We start from the raw sequence: 18,876 nt of genomic DNA, 5'->3' as shown, positions 1-18,876 counted from the left end.
GAGTAACTGTAGCTTACTAGTGGGAATGCATGCAGTCAGGGTGGGAATTTTGTCATTTTAGGGGCAAGTCCATTTGGCCTTCACTTTTTTTTTCAGGGGCACCAAGGCCACATGACAGGGCACAAAGACCACTAGGTAAAATTTGTTGATTTACCTTTCAGACTGATACCATTACATCCTAATTTATAATAAGACATGGATTATGTATTAAAACATTTTTTAATACCAAAATCAAGTTAAAGTTACATTACAAAGTAGTTTTTGTTAAGTAGGGTTAGGGTGAGGTGATTTTTGTGACACCACACTGAATATTAAATAATTTCCCAGTCTGGGATCATTAAAGTAATTCTATTCTATTCTATTCTATTAGTGTTATTGAATATTTCTCCCATTAGAAATTCCCCAAAATTATGGCAAAGCACATTTTTTCCAAACAAAAAATTGTACAATAACCAGCAGGAGACCACTGATGTGTGGAGTGATTTTGGTGACACTACACTCTGAATAAAAGTGAAGTTACTGAATTTTTTGTAGTTTCTCTTTTCAGTGTTGCACTTTGTAGACGGTCCCTGCGCCCTCGTCTCACAGCCGGCTGACCATACAGACCAGAGTTAATGTCCAGACGCTCGTTTTGATTAACATACGGTTGTAGCTCGTTGTCTTCCTTACTACGGTAGGAAAGAGCCGTCGTTTGTGTTTTAACAAGGTTTCACTTGTGAGTTATTGATCCGGGAAGTTTGAATCTTCGAATATATTTCCAACTTTACCGGACTAAATCCTACCACATAAGTCAGTTACGTATCATGTCAAAACCGGCTGCGCTCGCTCGCTGTGCTGTAAGTTTCGTTCTTCTGTTTTGAGACCCTGTTGCTGTTTGAGATGCTTTCACGTGAGATCATCGTGATGATGAGACTCCACCTGTGCGAACCGCGGACTCACTGAAGTTACTGTGAGTGACTACTGGCTGCAATTAAAGGCAAGCTCGCTACGCTGACCGGGCCAGGGGCACAGAGGCCACTGTAGCCGTTTTTTTTTAAGCTGCATCAAGGCCAAAGTGCGGGGCAACTTCCCACCCTGCATGCAGTCAATGCACTGTCTCTATATTGTAACGTCATCTGATCAGCCTGATTTGATCTATTTTGAGAACTCCGATCAAAACCAATGCGATCGGTTGCCGATTAATCGGTGCATCTCTATCTAGGACTGCTGAGAACCAAAGTTCCAAATTGTCCAATCCATCAGTACAGATGCCTCCAAGCTTATCAGTTCCTTTTCTCAATTCTGGCATGAGGTGTTTTTCAAACAGGCATTGCAGAGTAATGACATCAAATCACTCATGGTGATAAACTTTACCTACTACCTACTCCTAGCAGTTTTCCACCATTCAAAATTCTTCAAAAACATCAGAATTTTAGACATTTTCTTGGCATTTCGTCACAAGGAGCAACTTTATGCACCAGGAAGCTTTACAATAGGCCCCAGAAATGCTATAATTTGACAATCATAAGAGTGCCACTGCTTCCCAGTCGAGAGCATGTTACTGAGAGTAATGATAAAATTAGCGTCAAGCAGGCAGGCTTAGCACCTTTTTCTGACAAACGAACATTTTTAGCAGAAATCAATAACAGAATCTATACAGAATCTAATAAGCAGAATCAATAATGGCATTAGTACTGATACAATTTTATTAATTCCAGACTTCTGCAGTGTGGAAGTGGTTTTGTTACAGATCTGATAAACAGCAAATGAGGGCAATATGTAAGAAGTGCAAGGAGACTAACAACAACATTTGGCAATACAAACAAAGTTATTTCTTCAACTCAAGCAGAAAAAAATGTTTTAATACAGCTAGAGCAGTAACTCCAAGGACTGTGAGTTCTAGACCCAAAATATTTTTTAGTATTTTGTCATATTGTCATGAATCCTATTCCCAGCAATACCCTGAAATATCATGATTTTATTTTAAGGACTTGTCACCCATCCCTGTGGACACAAACTTTCAAAGTAATCAGTGAGGTACACTAAATAGGGTATTTTGCAATATCTGAACGTAACAGTTCAGTGAATTATGTCAAAGAAAAGAGGCGAGCATGTGAAACAAACTCTATAGTTGTGTTCTGTCGACACCAGGGTGAATGAGCATGCACACACTGAAAACAGGTACAGGACATGAAAATTAAATCTCTTAAAGCGTGCCATTGCTTCTTCAAGCTCTCTCCTAGAGTGTCGTGCAACAGGGCAGAGCTGGCTGAATGAGAGGATGTGGAGGGGCTCATACCTCACACACAACAGCTGTGTACATCAGCAGCCAATTACATCAGTCTAGAAAAAAAAACCTTGTGCGAAAATTACTCTGCTGCAGACCCCAACTTGATGTAGCCTATTTCAATTTAATAAGCATGTTAGCCCGAGGGTTTATTAACACGAATGTGCGACTGACAATAATGTTTTCTGTCGTGATTACTTTTTGTCTGAAACCTTATATCTTGCTCCTCTCTAAGTGAAGCACGATGGTCATTTTTAAATAAGCATAAGAATGGAATGTACTTAATCCACGGCGCATGCTGTCATTTTACCGTGGCATGCTTTAAGTACCAGATCTATTGATGGAATTTTAAGAGATATTTTTGATGCCATAGTTTTTACAGCTGACAATCATTTACCATAACTCTGCCCATACAACACTTCAACCAGACTTGTTGGAGTAATATTTCTGATGTGTCCTCTTCTTTGAGGGGACGTATTGATGTTTGAGCATTTGCTGTACTTCAGAAGCTCACTGCACATGTTTAAGTGTGTTTCATTTACAGATTCAGTTGCAATATCTCTCTATAAAAGCAAGGAATCACTGTCTGTCTGTGTGCGTGTGTGGATTTTGCCTGCGGTTCGGTCCCGTTCTGTTCTGTGCATCTAAACTGACTGTTGTGGATTATTGAGACTGCGCGCGGACGCTCATCAACGTCAGTCCGGGGGGGGGACGGACGGACGCTGCACTGTTACACCGCTAGGTAGGTCAGCACCGCTATACTCCGCGCGTGACGGTGACGAGCGTCCGTCCGTCCGTTCCACCGTCTGGGGAGAACCCTGCTTAGGCGGGAGGCAAAAATGCTTGGGCGCCGCGCCTAAGCCGTATAGTTAGTGTGTTATGTAGTGTTTGGTGTAGGGTGTTTAGTGTGTAGTGGAGTCGGTTTTTTGTTTATTGAGTCAAAACAATGAGGAGAATGTGGAGCAGGCAGTGCAGCTCTTCATTCAGCGGGAAGGAGCACAGGCAGACCTGAGCATTGCCTGCATTTAAATGTAAATAGTTACATATAACTTTGTAAATATTTTAAATGTATGCACATATTTAGCAAACAACAATTTATATTTGCATTATAAGTAATAAAAAATGGTTTGTTAAACATATTTGTGGTTTTCACAGTAAAAAAATTTTACCTTTTCTACTCGGATTTTATGTTTTTTTTGTGATTTTAGGTCCATTGTGTTAATACAGTATGTCAAAATAAAAAAATAACTGTACAGTCACACATGTGAGGTTGTGCTGAAAATAATGACACCAAGTAAATAGTTTAAGGTGAAATATAATGGCAAAATCAAAAATAGTCAAAAACGGCCAATTATACCCTGGAATATCGGATTTCACAACAAACCTAAATATCCCTGACGTCCCACCTTCAAACACAGCCTCATTTGCCCATCCATGAAAAAGCTACTTAACCTCCCACTTTTCTAATTATAAATATATATATATATATATATATATATATATATATATATATATATATATATATATATATATATATATATATATATATATATATATCCATTATGAAGCGTTAAGTAGTTCTTTTGCTGTCAAAGTTTGCATCCTCTGAAAGGGAAGGCTTCTTGACTTGCTTTAGAAAAGATGGGCTACAAAAGACAACCTTGATAAGTCATTAAGTCAAATTAAATGATGTAGGGTGTCCATGTTGTTTGCGTCTCTCCTCTCCTCTCTCTTTATAATTCTGGATAATTCTGTATGTCTTGTTTGTCCTGTGTAGAAAAGAATTTCCTCCCTAAGGATCTATCTATCAAGATTTTCTGTGTAATTCCTGACCTGAGATAATTCTAATCCCCTGCTTTATCACTCTCCGTCTCCTTCCCCCTTCCTCATCTCTGTTATCTTCTTCTCCTCCTCCTCAGAGGGCAGTGGTCCATTGCTGAAAGCTGCCATGTTACCTAGCAGGTTGTTCAGTCTTCCTCCCTCAGTCAGAGACGTGCAGACACACACACACACACACACACACCACACAGTAGCAATTATGGCAATCAGCAAGCCGACCCAATTAGTGTTTCCTGCTTGTTAAGCCCTAGGGGTTGGCTGCCCGACCACCTCACTTTGCATAACTTAATCTGCAATGACAGGGTGTGACACCCAGACTTCTGACCCTACCAGCAGCTTGTGTTTGTGTGCGTGTGTGAAGGTGTGTGTTCGTCCGTGCGTGGGTGTGTATGTGTGAGACCCTACTAGTAGTCCAACCCATGTGTGGTTACAATTTACATTCACCAAATTGCTCCCAGGCCGAGCCAGCTACAGCCGGGCCCGCGGGTTCGAATCTAGGGGAGGAGCACTATATCTGGGTGTGATCCTGCAGCTGCCTCCATTCTCCTGTGGGTTTCTCCTCTGTCTGAGCTGGTTAACGCCTGATGGACAACTCTGTTAATGCGGCTAGTGAGGAGAGGCAAAACATGGTCTGTCGCTTCCGCACACACATACAAGCGTACCATACCCACACTCGTCCGCTGTGTGTAGGTAGAAGCTGGGGGGAAAAAAAAAAAAAAACCCTCCTACTGTTCAAACTCCTCTAAGCAAGTGCCACGATAGTAAAATTTGTTTCATGGTCAAACACTTGTGCTGTTGTGAAGTGCACCATCGGCCCTCCCCTTCTCAGTGAGTGGCTGCCCCGTGACACATGTTGCTAGGCATTAAACCTGACAGAAACCATGGTTACTGAACACAAAAGAACTATTGTGGAGGTGTGTTTGATCTCAGTTTGTGTGTGCATGTGTGCGTGTGTGTGTGTTTGAACTCAGTGTGAACTGCATGGAGTCTGCGGAAGCTTTCTGCGAGGGGAACAAAAGCACAGCGGAGTGTGCGAGTGTGGCCATCACCCTGATTGCCAAGAGAGGAAGCAAAAAACAACAACTTGTATCTCCCTCAGCTCTCTGAGTTTCTTCCCTCTCCTCTCCCTCTTTTTTAATTCTCTGTTTTGCTTTCCTTGACTAATTGTTTTTTGTTGGTTTTCCTTTTTTTCTCTCTCCCTCTCTCTCTCTCGCTCTCGTCTTGAGTTCAAAACTGGCAGAAGCGAGGAAAAGCGTAGCGGGGTGTGTTTTGTACGAGTATCTCTCTGGTGCCTATTCCATTAAAGGCAGACTGATAAACAGGCTAGGATAATTAAAGGGGAGTGATAAATAGTGCTGCCTTAATTAAAGGGGAGTGATGAGGACACGTGTCGAAATGTTTTGTTAGCAGGCCGACGGACAGATGAAGGAGGAGAGTAATTGCTTTGGATTAATTATTTGGATACGGGCGGCGAGAGGGTACACACATCTCTTGAGGGCTCTTTCAGGATGGAGGGATGGAGAGGAGGGGGAGATGAGGAACAGTGAGGAGGGCTGGTTTCAAGCAAAGATTCGCTGGCATCCATCTCTCTCAAGCCAAGAAAAGCACGAACATGAATGTCATCCATAAGGGAGAGACAGAGGAACAAATCAGAATTAAAATCGTGTCTTCTAATATTTTTTACATTTCTCCTTTAAGGAAAGTGGAGTCTTTGAATGCACACACTTTCACACCTGGGAGCTGTCCAACGCAACCACATTCTTCAACTGGTGTCTACTGAGCAGAAGTAAGAGGTGCCTCATCACAGGTGGACAAAGAGTATTATGCTTTCATTTTTCTTTTTCAGATATACAGGATTTGGTAAAGTGTTTGTTTCTGGGATCTGAGTTCAAACTTGAATTAAGTTCAGTGGCAGATGTTTTTTGAACAGTCTCTGTCGATGAAGTGCGTGGACATGACACCAAATACATAACAGTTTAACAGCTTGTGACACAACATTCGACGTTATCAGTGAAAGCCATACTGCCAGACAAGATTTTTGAGGCTGCTACCGATTTTAATATTTGAGAAAAATTCTATACTAGAGCAACTTGGCAGCCAAGTGGTAACCACAACATCACAGGTTCAATCCCAGTGTTGTGGCACTTAACACCCTTTCCTCAGCCGTGTTTTCCAACCATATCCGTTCTCCAATATAAGGCAAGGAAATGCAGCACCTAATTCAATTAATCTCATGATCTCTGAAAATTGTGAAAAAAAAAAAAAATTCAAAAATAAAAACCACAAAAGCAGCTAATCTTTACATTTAGGAAGCTGGAACCGCCAAATGTTCGACTATTTTGCTTAAAAAAAGACTGAAACAATTAATCAACTATCTAAATAATTGGTATTTAATTTTCTTCCAATCAACTTATTGATTAATCAAGTAATTGTTGCAGCTATACTAAAAAGAAGTATTTTCAAACAACAAACTGTTCAAGTCAGCTTTTAATGCTTGGCGAGCTTCAGGCAGGCAAACCTATTTATTTGATATAAACATTTACACTTAAATCTCTAAACTAAATGACACCTAAATGACAACAGTTATTTCCGTGCTCGCAGATGAAAAAATCAAGAATCAAACATGGAACTCTTGCTGAAATTGTTCTAACAGCAATATGAATAGCATGGGGGAATGATATACAGGGGGAATTATTGAGACAAATAGTGATCGATTGGTGTTCATTCTGCAAGCTGTTCCGCTTTCTTCCCTTTCTTTGCAAGGATATATACCATATAACTAATGCTCGCTGGTTATTCCCCAAATCTGTTGTTTTTCTGTGTTATTTGTCCATGTGCACACTCATAGAGCCTGGTTCTCCTAACCAAGCCCAGAAGTCAAGCATGCGTGACCTCCTCTCTCAGCAGTGTGTACGTGCATCCCACTGAAAGGCTTGACTTCACCATTTCCTTTTTAGCAGCGGCAGCCGGGCACTAGAGCACATACACACGCACAGTTCACCACACATACACTCGCACACACAATGTCTAGCTCACCTCTCCACCTCCAGACTCTGTGTGTGTCTGTGTGTGTGTGTGTGTGTGTGTGTGTGTGTGTGTGTGTGTGTGTTTGTGTGTGTGTGTGTATAGAGCTAGTGTGTGTGCAGGTAGAACCATCTGTGGTGTAGATCACAGCCAGATGTCCCAGGCTCCGCCACCAGCCAGATCACCTTACATAAATACTTTACCATGTGAGGGAATCATTTAGCCATATTAATTGACGGTAAACTTGCCCTGGAACGAAGGCCCCAGACTCCTGCAGACACACACACATGCACACACACACACACAAACACACAGTCCTGCATCACAGGTGGGTTCCTTCACTCACAGGAGCAGCGAGTGGGTAACTGGTGGTAACCGGACTCTGATCAAAAGGAAGATTGACATAAATAAAGAGCCTGCAGGAATGCATTGTGCAAACAAAATATGAGCTGGGCCCCAAAACATTCCCTGGAGGGGAGGGCTAAGGAGGAGGAGGAGGAGGAGGAAGAGGAGGGGGAGAGGGAGTCAAAGAAGGGGGCAGCTGAGGAGTTTTCTTTTTTTTGTATTCCCTCTTGCACTCAACTCTCCTGTCTTTTACTTTGGTACATCCAGACATGTGTCGGCATTCAGAAACAAGAGCAAACCAGGTGTAAGTATTGCCAGAAAAAAAGGACAAAAGACCACAAATGTGGAAATGTTCATTTTGACAGCAGCAGGCCCATCAAATTTAAACTGGAGAGATTAAAAGCCTGGTACTTCGGGGCATAACGGACTGGGTTTCGCCCCTCTAGTGATGTTTTGCCACCTATTGTTGTCACTTCTCAACAGGGCCAAACCTTCTTTAGCAGGGGAGTGATACTTAATACCCTGCTTACTGAACCTTTGATATGCTAGCCTTCACCCATGGGCCTCCAAGGTTTATCTACACACAGACACAGAAGGACACACACACAACAAAAAACCTGTCTGGGGAACTTCCATGTTAGCTTCTGGTGTCTGTTTGTCTCCATGTAAGGCTTTAAATCTCCAGGGGAAAACAAAGTGGCGTAGCCCACGTAGATGTACACACACACACAGTACTGTACACATGGTCATAACACTACCATAAGAGGAGTTTACGGCTGGCACTGCGGGGTCACTTCACCCAGCAGTGGGACATTTTTAGGCTTTCTTTCCAAAACAGAACAAGAGACTGTATCACTAAAAAGAGTGTTGCTAAAATCGGCCGCCTACACACACACACACACACACACACACACACACACACACACACACACACACACACACACACAAACAAACAGAAACACACAGATCACCGTTGACTTTAAACAAAACTCTGAGCAAGAATTCTCTCCTGTGTCGCGAGATAATGAGTATTAAAACAAACTTTACAATTGCTACGTTCCTGTGAGCAAGTGTGTCTTTTTTCTGTGTGTGTTTGTTTCCACATCCCAAAGCATCCGGGACCAGCTGACGAGGAGAGACATAATGGAAGGAGAGAACGGATAAAAGCAAAACAACAATAGAGATCACAACATCTCCCCTGACAGCAGGTTGCAACCTCAGCTCTGCGGGGAAAACACAAACTGACACACACTCTTTGAAGTGCACAGAAGAGACACCTTGGGACTAAAGGAGGGACCCACTGAGTGTCTGTTCAGCTTGAAATCTAACTGTATGTTTGTGTTTTGGGGATCCCTGTGTGTTTGCCCACAGCAAGGTATCCCATCCCTCCAGGTGGGGTGAGGTCGCTGAGGGGCAGGGGGATAGACAGCAGGGATCCCCCTGGCAACGCTCTGGGAGGAACCTCAGGGTGCTGCTGTTCCCACGTAAATCAAGGAGACACGGGACAGGTGACAGAGTCAGGGGGGAAAAATAAGATGTAAGTAAGGAAAAGATGTGGAGTTGGGATCCTCCTCTCCTCCTTACCTTAACCCCTTCCCTCTGCGCGGGCCGCCCATGGAAGAAAAACAACTTTGATGGAGAAAGAGAAAGCAAAAAGGCAGGAGAGGGCTGAATGAAGGGAAAGAAAAACATGGAAAGGTAAATCTAATTACAGAGGCCAGATATGGCAGCAACGTTAGTTAACACTGAGACAATAAACACCGCTCCCATGCAACCGCACTGTGTGTGTGTTTGTGTGTGTGTGTGTGTGTGTGTGTGTCTGTGTGTGTCTGTGAGTGTGAGTGATAGGGACCAGAGGAGGGCAACAGGGAAAGACGAGCCTGTGTTTGTTTGTACATGGCTGTTTCTCAGGCCCTCGACACTGGCATTCCAGAGCCACACACACACACACAGACACACACACACACTCAAAAACGTACACGTTGACATTTCATAACCAGTGGAGGTCAGGTCCCAGCCCACACCCTGTGGCTAACTGAAGCCCCTGCTGCTGCACACATGCCGCAAACAGACACACAAATACATCAATAAAACAGACATACTCACAGAAGTATTTCACACACATACACACAGGAACTTACTTCTTGAATGACTTTGGCCTTTGTAGCTGGTGGTGATAGTGACAGTTCTCTGAGATCCTTACACCAACATGGAGGCCTTGACACATAGTAAAGAGCATCAACGGAGAAGATCTGAAGTGTAGGACAAGAGAGAATCACAGCGACATTCAAGAGTGGAATTACAGAGTTCAGTCAGAAAAGCAATTCATGCTGTCTACATATGTTGTTTTTCTTCTTCAGATCGTTAATGTAACATTTGCAATGTACTTAACCAAACAAAACATTGACACACAACCCATTTCCACTCCCATGTCATCGAATACTGGCGCTTTGTCACATACCTCAGCATTTTAAACAGGTCAAAAGGTATCCTTGTGGGAGAAGTTTGCCTTCAAGCTTTTCTGCAAGAAAGCCTCGTAAACACCTGGTTAGAATGGCTTGTATGGCAGTAGGGTCAATATTTAGGCCCCAAAACTTTGGTTTTGGTTAGGTTTAGGAAAAGATCGCTGACTTTTGGTTTCACACAGGACATGAACAGCAGTGGAGGACCCGTCTCCATGTGCTACTTGGGTTAATATTGGAGTTAATAGACAGCCGGGGCAGTTGCTCTGAGTAGCTCATATTGCCCCGGATGGGTTTACAGTGGAGTTAGTAGATACAGACACACGGGTTTCTAGGGTCCTTGAGAGTCTCTATGAGTTGCAACTGTAGGAGATTTTCAAGGTATGATAACCATCTCAGAAAATGTGAGTTTCCAATGTTTCATCTTATAAATTAATTATTATTATCACCAGTTGCAATGACCCTTAGACCCATGAAAACCGAAGGGTAATTTTGTTGAACAAAGGTTTTATCAAGTAATTAAAAAATATTGTCTCCTGCCAGACATGAACTCTGATATACAATCAAACTTTAACCCTACGAGGGACATGACAAAACATAACAGTATTTGACGATCTGGGAATGAGAACAAGTTATGATTCACATTTTAGCCTCACCTGCCACCTCTCCTCAACTGTCTTTCATCAAGGTAACCAAGGAATGAAAATAGGCTCTTAGTGTTGTGTTATGTTAGAACTTGAAATTTAATCCTGTGAATACACTGAGTTTTGAGTTGGTTGAGTCTGAGTGAGAACACAATAAAAGAAATTTAAAAGACAAAATTCAATGCATTTTGTGAGAAAGCAATGAGAATTGATCCACATTTCGGTCCAAGTTGACAACTTTTGTGTTGACTGTTTTGAAAAGTGAACTCAGCATAAAGAAATATGTGTCAACAGTTTTAAAAGAAAGGTTAAAAAATCTGTAATGAGATTGCTTTGACACATGACATTTCTTGTCCTTGCTCACTCTGTCTGCACAAAGCCATATGTCATCTCTTTCTATATGATCACACTCCTTCCCTTGAAAGCTTGGATGTGTTTGCAGCAGGTCTAACTCAGTAACACCTGCCTGCTATGTGAGTGTGTGCATGCATGCATGTGTGTGTGTGTGTGTGTGTGTGTGTGTGTGTGTGTGTGTGTGTGTATGTGTGTGTGTGTGTGTGTGTGTGTCAGACATAGACTGGGGGTCCAGTCTAACTTAAACACTAGTGAGAGGAAATTTTTATACAGACAGACATTCAAAACAAACCTCTGCCTCAGACGCTATCTGTCTATGTAGATGAGAGAGACATTTTAAAAAGGTGCTTTTACCAAGCATCAGAAATTGAAAGCTTCACAGACTTGGTGATCCAGTCTGTACACACAGACACAAGCACACACACATACACACACACAAGCTCACACACGCGCACAGTCCATCCACCCCTGGTACCCCATCCGGGAGGTCAGAACAAGGAGGGGGCGGTGGGTAGCATACCGTTGTATTAGTGCACTTTTACCGTGGATAAAGAATGGCCATAAAAGGTAAAACCATCCTGCTCGGACGTGCTTACTGTAAACAAGCAGAGAGGAAAGTGGAGCGGGTGAGAGATGCCGCCTGGAGAGGTGCAGAAAATGAAGAAAGCAGCGAAGAGACGAGGGAGAGGGAGGGTGAAAGGTGGCAGAGGACTGGGAGGCCAGAGCTTCACATTTTGTTCACTTTGCAGATATTGATATTGTTTAAGTGGTCACTAGTGACCACAGGTGTAGTGCTGCATCGCACTGCCACTTCTTATCTCCAAGTGAGGAAATAAAATGTTCACAGTTTGCATAATCCAGTGGAATGTTAAAATATTTAAGTGATGACTTCTAAAACTACTACTGAACACGTTACATTAGGCAGGGTTCTCCCCAGACGGTGGAACAACGGCGCTGCGCCGCTATACGGCTAGGTCAGCGCCGCTATACTCAACAATGTTAGCTGCTTTATAGCGGGTGTTTGTGGGCTGCCACGGTTGACGGTGACGAGCGTCCGTCCGTCCGTCCGTCCCCCGGTTGACGGCGGCGACGAGCCCCCGGCTGACGGCGATGAACGATCGAGCGTTCCCCCCCCCCCCGGACTGACAGTGACGAGTGCCCGCACCCCCCCCCTGACTGACGGTGCGCCGCTATACTAAAAATTTCTGGGGAGAACCCTGATTATGTGACATACATGTAACAAGCTGGGCACATACAGCATCGTCTCTCATTCACTCTGTATGTACAGGGTCGAGGGCCTGCCTTTCACCTGACCAACACACTCAAAGGTAACTGACAGGAACAGAGGCAGGAACTGTGTTAAGGACCTGAGCCAACAAACTATTAACCTATATACATAAAACTTGGCATGTCCAGGCTCAATTAAGAGTTTTCTGCTTTGACATAAATAAATCCTGTTTAACAAAGCCTGTTTCTCAAGTTTAAAAAAGGGATGTGACAAAACTAGGTAGAAATTATGAGATTAAAATAGAGGAACTATTATGATAGAAAGTCAAAAGTATGGAATAAAAAAAAACAGTTGAGATTATGAGTTAAATATCATAATCATAAATATGATTGACATAACAAGTTCAAAATTATAAGATTTAAAATACATTATAAGATTAAAAAATAGAAATTATTAGATAACGTCAAAACTGAGACACCAAAATTATTTTTATCTCATACTTATGACTTTGTACCACATAATTGTGTCCTACCATACTGATATATAATTTTTTCTTTCAAGGCTAAGTTTTCATCAATGGGCTTCCATAGGAAGAATCATATCAAGGATATAAATAAGTAATGTATGCATGAGAGAGAAGTTACATCCACAATGTTGCACATACATCTTCAAATATCACCAAAAAAAAAACCACAACTATCACAAATTTCATCAGATTTTCAGACCGTCATTGTCTGCAACAAAATTCATTGTTCAGAGTTAGTACTTATTAAATAATCCATCCTGCTTTCTTTTATGGGCTTTTGTCAGTTAGCAAATTCAAATCATGTCTTCCAAATATTCCTTGAAGTTCGTTCTTCTTTCTGCATAAGTGTGTGTGCGTTTTGCACAGTGTTCACAGTGTTGATTAAATCCATCTCTTGTGTGGGCCGTTGGCTAAAGCTTCATGCTACTGCAACCACACCTTCCAGTTACTGATTGGGGAGCACTTGAGAGAAAACCTTGGAAAAAAATAACTAAAATGGTGTTATGATTGGACTTTGTGGTGTTTTTCTGTACTTTATTTTCCAGAGGTTTTTGGTGAAGCTGGGTGCGGCTTTCTACTGGCCGGAGCTGTGCTGGTCCACACACCTGCAGCGCACTAGACAGAATCAGCACCCGCTCCTATACCCAGACCCTACCCTGCCAGATTACTGTGAATTTTATGTTCACTCATCAGCACCTTAATCCAACCACTGCAGTGTAACTTGAACATTCCTGTGGACCACTTGCCACAAAGCCTCCCGCACCTCTGCCACCCCACACACCCTGACTACCTGAGCCATCAACCTGCATAACCATGAGTCTTCACCTGCCTGCGCTTCGGCTCACCACCTCGACCTGCAACTCCTTTTGTGATCAATAAATTCACCCTGTTTGGTGTCAACTTTTGGGTCCACCTGTTCTCACTACAACCATCATATGGTTTATAATATTAAAATTGTTTCTGTTATCGGTGGCCTTGGAGGCAGGAGGAGCAAAAAATATTGAATGTATCATGCCACCGAACTGAATATATGATAAAAATAAAAATATAATAGGAATTTTGCCAATATGGGCAACATCTCTCACCACAGTGCCAGCTCAACATTTTTATCCGACAAGTTTCTCCCATGGAATATCCTTTAATTGCTTTTAGGAAATCTATACGCACCTGTATAGGATCCTTCCTCTGAGCATGTTTTGAAGAGACAGACAGAATGATGGACCAGTTGACTCAGGGTAAGGTGTGGCTGTAGGCTATTAACGCGTACCTTTGTTCAACCAAGTCTCCCTCTCCTAATTCACTTCACACACACAATTTCACCAATTTCCCCTCTTTCAACACAAATGGATAGATAGAAAGATAAATAAATAACTCACACTCCTAATAGTTAGATTGCATTGACCAAAAAGCATTACATCTCAGAGTAATAGCTTTTAGGTGTTGTTTTTTTTTTCCTCTTCCTCTTATTTTTGTGGTTGAAAAAGCCTAGACAAGAAATATGCACATGCGCACACACACACACACACACACACACGCACGCACGCACGCACGCACGCACGCACACACAGGTTGGCTGGGGGCAACGTAACAATGCAAAGTGGAAAAACATGAGTCGGGGCTGTTGAGCGTGAAAAAAGATGTCTTCAAATGAATAGAGTAAACCACAGCAAATGAAGAGATGCATCAAGGTGGAGGAGGATGAATGAGAGATGAATGGAAGCAAAAGGGTAAAACAGGGAGAGGCTGATTTGCGTAATCCCATCGTGGAAATTGACTTTTAAATGCAATATTCAATTTCCGCACTCCTGGAAGCGAGACAGAGAGAGAGAGAGAGAGCTCAGCTTTTTTAGTTAATAATAATAACAAAATAATGTACTTGAGACATAAAAGCAAATAGAGAGATGAGAATGGGCCAGCTTTCGAGGGGAGAGACACATTTGTGCGGCAAACAATGTGCGGCAGCCTTCGCTAACAAGGCTGAGAGAATTAGTTCCACCTTGGCCTCTCAGGTTTCACAATCAGTAGCAGAAAAACTCTCTGAATTTCAATAGGAGTACATGAGTTGCTGCAGATATGCAGAATGGACAATGATCTGTGAATGCACCCAATTCATGCAGTGGTTTGCTGCTGACTGTCCACAGCTAAACCTCTGCCTTTAACAACAAGCAGGAAGATGTTTACAATAAACCAAAACCACCACTCAAGGTTATATAAAGGTATGGTTGGATCAGTCTACAAACATCTCCGAAGCTGAACTGACCAAGAATTTCTTATAAAATATAATCAGCTACTGAAAGTTAAACATAATCAGTTTCAGATTACTAATGTATTACTCTAAACACTCAGCGAGCACTGATTATTGTTTAAATTGTATCAGTATAGTACCCGATAGCTCCTGGTGTTAGACATGTTATTGTTGTTGGAGATTGATAAACAGTTTGATGTATATTTATAAGATCTGTCACACCTAAAGACCACAAAATATCGTATTTTCTGTAGAAATGAACAGACTGGAGTGAAATTAAATCAAATGGAACCAAAGCGAATGGCAGGATACTCTTTGCACCTGTGTCCAGAGTTCATGTAAACAGTTCTTGTTAACAGCATAGTACATACATTAAAATGCATATTACACTGTAAGTGAAGTAGAGGTATGTTATTATGGGTGCAAGGTAAATGTAAAGAGTTTAAAGATGCGAAAAGTGGTTTGTAAGCTTTTCCTTCTTTGGGCTTAATTCAGATGGAAGCACTTAAATGCTGTCTCACTATCACAAGACTCTGACCTATGGCAACCTTGCCTTCAAATTCCCCAGATGGCAATCCATTCAAGCATCGATGGGACTTGTAAAACAAATCCGATCCATTGCAGACCAAATTTGCGACCCACAAGGAATCAAAGGATCTGTACCCAACGCCTTGGTCCCAGATAGCACAGGACACCCCCGGATGTCTTGTGTTAATGCCTCTAGGGTTCAAGGCCAAGTATGATCCACAGTGGGGGTTCCAATGATCAGACTTGCTGCTGTATCCTACGGATGCTCAATGGGATTGAGCTCTGAGGAGTTGGGAGGCCAGGTCAACACATTGAGTTCTTTGTCACATTCTTTGGCCATTCCTGAGAAGTTTTTTGCAGTGTGGCAGAATGCACATACTGCCTTCAGGAAGTGTTACTGCCATGAGGGGGTGTACTTGGTCTGAATACAGTCTTTTGGCTGGTGTCAAGAGGCACCCCCTTGAAAGCCATGAGCCAAGGTTAACCGTCAGAACATTGTATTGTAACACGATGATCAAAGTTAGTGACTTAGCCAGTGAGTCCTTTTAAAGTCATGGCTGATCAGTGGTTTGTGCCTTTTTTACAGACCAAATCTCCAGGTTAAACTGATTGCTGTCATATGAAAAGAAGGAGCTGCCTGGGGGAAAAAAGCTGCCTGGAGCATCAGCCAATTGAACCATGGCATAATATGAGTTTGGCTAAATTTAGGAAACAAGGTTGTTGAATAGTATCATCACTATCCAGTGGGATTCAGGCCTTTCCAAGTATGGTGACTCTTATGTTTTCATTAAACTTGAAGGATTACATGTTTTGTTATGTCTTAAGAAATTTCCTTGCTGCTAAGGCTCATAGAAATCTTCTAAAAACACAATGGATTATCAAAAAACGCTTTATTAAGTCTGAATTGAGCCTGTTTTCTTAGTTCCTAAAAAGCTGATGTGTGATATTAAACATTTGCATTGGATGTTCTGACACGGTATCTTACAACTGTTTTAATTAAATGTGTTGAATTCATCAGACAGTCTGTTTCACATAAACAAGGTCACAGTCACCGAGGTGTCTTTTATTTGCACCAATTATTTAAAAAGTGAGGTCCATGGAGTCAAGAACCTTTGCAGCAAACATTACTCATGTTTGCTTTTATTGATGATTCAATCAGTTCAAAGGCCATCAGATATCCTGTGTGAAAGGCAATATCCATGTGATGTGTCGTGCATTTACAGACATATGTTTAATAATAAATTTTTTTTTATAATGAGGGACCATTTGTACTAACTTCCTAGTATGAGCCACTTGAGTAGTTTTGCACCAAATTGTGTAACATTTTAAGATGAAATCCACAGCCAAGGCACAGAAATCGTTTCTAAAGAGAAACATTTGGTTCAATAATTTTGATTCAGTTGAAAGAATGTTTTGGTGTGCAGTCATCCAGTCCATGTCCCAAGGGCATGTCGTCAATTCAATCTCAACAGTAATGGATATCAAAGGGTGTTACATTGCTGGCTATATTTTATTCAGTTAATTAGACATATTCTTGGAATTAAACATGGACAAAAATGTGTACATGTAACTTGGTTTGAAATAGATGTAATTGAATAGATGGAGCTGCAGAGTTAACACTTAAACACAGGTGTACACCAGGCATCACTCACACACACACATACTCACAGGTCCCATAGCTCTAGCTGTAATCAGTGTGTTTATATGGAGTGTCAAGAAACCTAGGTCGCTCTGACAAAAAGCACTGGGTGAAATGAGGAATGCCAAGACGACGCACCAAATGGCGCGGACCTCATCATCTGTCTCTAAAAATACGGACACACACTTGTGCGTATGCAGTTGTCCGCTGCCGGTCACTGACGAGGACTGATAGAGTGAACGGAGACGGGGACGGAGGAGTCAAACAAAGGAGTGAAATATGGAGACAGGAGGAAACAGAGAGCCAAAATAAGCGAGGAGGAAGCAGAGGGATGGAGCACAGGATGAAGCTGACAGATATTAAAACAGCCAGAACACACCAAGAGAGCTTTCCCTTCCTGAGAGCTAATATACAGAGATTAGTGGGGGGGTGGGAGAGTGAGAAGGGGAGAGAACGCCTTTCTTTAAAAAGTCTTAAAACTGCACAAAAAAAGAGAAACTTCCTTAAACCCACACCTGCCTTATCAGTGAGTCTGCCAACGTCTTGCTTTCAAATTTACAAATTCTGATATTAAAAAACTCCTCATGCAACATCCCCCCATTCAAGTATGCTTTCACCTGCAAAAGCCTACATTTTAAGATCATACTGCTGCTATTTAAATTGGCAAGGAAGCATAAACCATTGCACCGCTATTGCGGCAAATCCCTTTTAAAGCCGCTCTGAAAACAAGGCCTCTCCCACCTTTCCTCCAGCCAACAAATAAAGGTGTAATTGATGTGCAGTGAGTCGTCATTTAGAGGTTGTTTTATGTCTCGGCGGGATGGTCGTGGCAGTGGAATCTCACTGACTATTTTCTTGTGTAAGCCTTGCGGGGGACTCGGGGTAAATTTGAGACAAGCTGAAAATGTGTCTTTTTTCCACTGTCTAGCTTGCTGCACACTGTCACATAGATCGCGCGCGCACACACACACACACACACACCCACACACACACACACACACACACACACACACACACACACACACACACAGACACACACAACCTGGAGCACAGGCACAGAAACACATACGCAACTCCTCGGCCCCCCTACAGTATGTGCGGGTGGGGGAAGGAAGGTGGGGGAACTAATATTTCTCTTGAGAGAGATTGATGTGATCTGTTCAGCACTTCATTGTTTGAGGACGATTTGAACGAACAGCCTGTTCTCAGCAGACCTGCCTGAATGCGTGTGTGTGTGTGTGCGCGCGTGCGCGTGTGTATGTCTGTGTGAGTCAACAGCAGACCGTGAGCATTAAGGAAAGAAATTGCTCTATTATTTTAGCGACTGCAACAAATGAGTCAGCTCACCTTTGTCCCTCTCAATTGTCAAAGCGAACATGGACAAACTCAGCCGGCAGCACACGCGGGACCGGCTGCTTGTTCGTGCACTGCATAAGCCCAGCCGAGTGAATAGACCCTTTCACATCCACAGATAAAGGGATGAAGGGTAATAAAATGTGTATACTTTATTTGCTAATACACTTGAGCTGTCCTTTCATGCAATTCACCCGAGCCATGTCTGGGGGAAACAGCAACACGCTTACACTCACAATGTATTTACAAGAGTGATAGGACAGAAAAAAAACTGACTTAAAGTGTTGCTTGAAATGTTTACTCAGACTGCTGCCATTATGTAACCGTGACAGACATCCTCTCTCTGATCAGAATTGGCTCCTCACCCAGACAAAAGCTTGAGAACATCATCATCGCAGCAGAGCTTTTATTGCAATAATGTGT

General features: G+C 42.4%; 1 long non-coding RNA gene across 1 annotated transcript in view; it reads right to left on the bottom strand.

The window, feature by feature from the left end:
* LOC115583151 (uncharacterized) overlaps window positions 1-18,876 on the bottom strand; it is a 36,670-nt gene that overhangs the window by 13,440 nt on the left and 4,354 nt on the right. Inside the window, exon 2 of the long non-coding RNA XR_003984310.1 lies at window positions 9,616-9,726. This is a non-coding gene — a long non-coding RNA (uncharacterized LOC115583151). The remainder of the gene's footprint in view (window positions 1-9,615; window positions 9,727-18,876) is intronic.

This window comes from Sparus aurata, chromosome 6 (assembly GCF_900880675.1).
Source record: "Sparus aurata chromosome 6, fSpaAur1.1, whole genome shotgun sequence".
Classification (NCBI taxonomy): Eukaryota; Metazoa; Chordata; class Actinopteri; order Spariformes; family Sparidae; genus Sparus; species Sparus aurata.
This window is presented reverse-complemented; position numbering and strand designations above follow the sequence as displayed.